Raw genomic sequence first — 2,685 nt, 5'->3', positions numbered from 1 at the left:
TTAACTCTTCCCCAGTGACAGTACTACGAGCGTGTTCAGTCACTCTGTCCCTTCCCTTTGTCTCTTGGGCTCTGCTCGCGTTTGCCTGACATTGGGCTGGGGCTCCCGCCTCCCCTGGCCATCTCGGGCTGGCCCGTTTTCAGATCTCCCCAGTTCACACTCACTCACTCAGGTATCCTTCAGGTTCTCTTCCTTCTGGAGTCTGTATTTTCTCCTTCCGCTCTGGCAGATGAGAGTAATGTCCTTCTCAGTTTGATAGATGGGGTGGACGGAGTTTACAGAGTTCCCTTCCTGTCTGCCATCTTGGCTCCTCTCCTCCCTATCTTATATTTTAAAAAGCAGAATCTCCTGTAGACATTTTCATATTGGAATATACTAAAGCCATAGAATTTATGTTTTTATTACCACCGCATAAGGATTTTTTTTTTTTAACTTAAGGTATAGGCAAAGTTTGCTGGTTGTGCTAGAATAAAAAATCCTAATTAGGGCAAAAAGGAAGCACTGCAGGAAGCTGACCACTTTTATTTTTAAGGTTTTAAAAAATGTTTATTTATATATGAAAGAGACAGAGACAGTGCACGAGTAGGGGAGGGGCAAACAGAGACAGAGACAGGATCTGAAGTAGTTTCCAGGCTCTGAGCTGTCAGCACAGAGCCTGACATGGGGCCAGAATTCACAAGCTGAGCTGAAGTTGGATGCTGAACCAACTGAACCACCCAGGTGTCCTGAAGCTAACCACTTTTATTTATTTTTCTTTTATAGTTTATTGTCAAGTTGGTTTCCATATAACACACAGTGCTCTTCCCCTCAAGTGCCTGACAGCTCAGAGCCTGGAGCCTGCTTTAGATTCTGTGTCTCCCTGTCTCTCTGCCCCTCCCCCTCTCATGCTCTGTCTCTCTCTGTCTCAAAAAATAAAAAACATTAAAAAAATTTTAAATAAATAAACATTTAAAAATGCTTACATTTTCTGTAGTGGCATTATTCTGAAGTTATTTCTCCTTTTTCTCTACAGTCCAGTTGCCTGGGATTCAACATTGCTATTTTTCTATCACTAAATTTTTTTCTTGGATTTCTAGAAGGCACTATGATTTTGTTTAAGTTTATTTGTTTATTTTGAGAGAGAGAGAGAGAGAGAGAGAGAGAGGGAATCCCAAGCAGGCTCTGTGCTTCAGCATGGGGCTTGATCTCATGAACTTTGAGAATATAACCTGAGCCAAAATCAAGAGTAATGTGTTTAACAAACTGAGCCACCCAGGAACTTCGAAAGCAGTATGATCATAGACTTTTTAACCTCCCAGTGTAAGGACACAGGTCTGAATCAAACTTACTCCATAACAGGATTCAAGTTTCCCTCTGACCTTGGAGGCCTAAGTGTTGGTTTCTCAGAATCATTAGACAATAAAAGGGCACACATTGCCCAAGGCAGGAGGGACCACCCTTGTAACACCCAATCAGGAAAGGCCAGCTAACACCCTTAACATTTCTTAAGGGCAGGCCTAGGAATAGAAGGTATAGGTAATCACTTATTGCTTAAGGCTAGTTACACCCTACGTGAGGGTCCTGGGTCAACTCTGTAATTGGTTAACACTCTAAATGTTGTGATTGGGTCCCGCCAAAAATAACAAACACTCTGGACAATGTGTATGGTTAAAGTTACTGCCAGTGATGTTATGCTATAATGATTGGACCTCTGTATCTGTGTCACAATTTCCTGTAACTCCCCCTTCCCAAAACTCATAAAAGCCCTACCCCGCCTTTGTTTGGGGCTCTCAACATGGATCCACTGTGCTGGTGAAGTCTGTGAGACTGAGTTTAGGCCCGGCCAGCCTAAGCTCGTAATAAAGCCCTTTGCCTTTGCATGCGTGACTCGGTCTCCCTGGTGGTCTCTGGTTTTTGGGGACGATATTGAAATCTTGGGCATAACACCAGGGCTTTCTCTCCTATTGTTGCTGTGAAATGCTTGAAACATAGCAGCTTGCTTCTGGAGTTTTCCTGTGTTCCTCTATCCCTCATTCACAGGGTACTTCCTGCTACTCTTACAGCAACTGTCCTTCTCTATTTTGATTGTGTTCTTTAATATAGAGAGCAGCTTGTACAACTTAGAAGGAACAGCTGCCTTCATCTTCCCAAAATCTATAGCTACTCCTTTAAATGGATATCTATTTTTAAAAGATTTTTATCTTTAAGTAATCTCTATCTTTAAGTAATCAACATGGGGCTTGAACTCACAACCCTGAGATCAAGAGTTGTGTGCTTGTACCAAGCGAGCCAGGCATCCCTAAATTGATTATCTACTTTCAGATTTATTTAACTTTGAAGCATTTTCAATTATATACATGTTTTAAAATTATTTCATTTTAGAATTTTAAACTTATTTAAAAATATTTTTTATTTTATTTTGAGAGAGGGAGAGGATGAGAGAGAGAAAGCATGAGTGGGGAAGTGGCAAAGAGAGAGGAATAGAGAGCAGGCCAAGCAGGCTGTACACCTCCACGCTGAGCCTGATGCAGGGCTCAATCTCAGGACCATGAGATCTTGACCTGAGCTGAAATCAAGAGCCAGACGCTCAAACAACTAAGCCACCCAAGCACCCTAAACTTACTTTTTTCTTATAATTATTAATTTTTTAGTTTCTTATTTATTTTAGTCACAGATTTTCTTTGTTATTTATATGAGCCTTTTGAT

Source organism: Suricata suricatta, chromosome 3 (genome assembly GCF_006229205.1).
Source record: "Suricata suricatta isolate VVHF042 chromosome 3, meerkat_22Aug2017_6uvM2_HiC, whole genome shotgun sequence".
NCBI lineage: Eukaryota > Metazoa > Chordata > Mammalia > Carnivora > Herpestidae > Suricata > Suricata suricatta.
The sequence above is the reverse complement of the archived record's forward strand: the minus strand, read 5'-3'. Positions refer to the sequence as shown.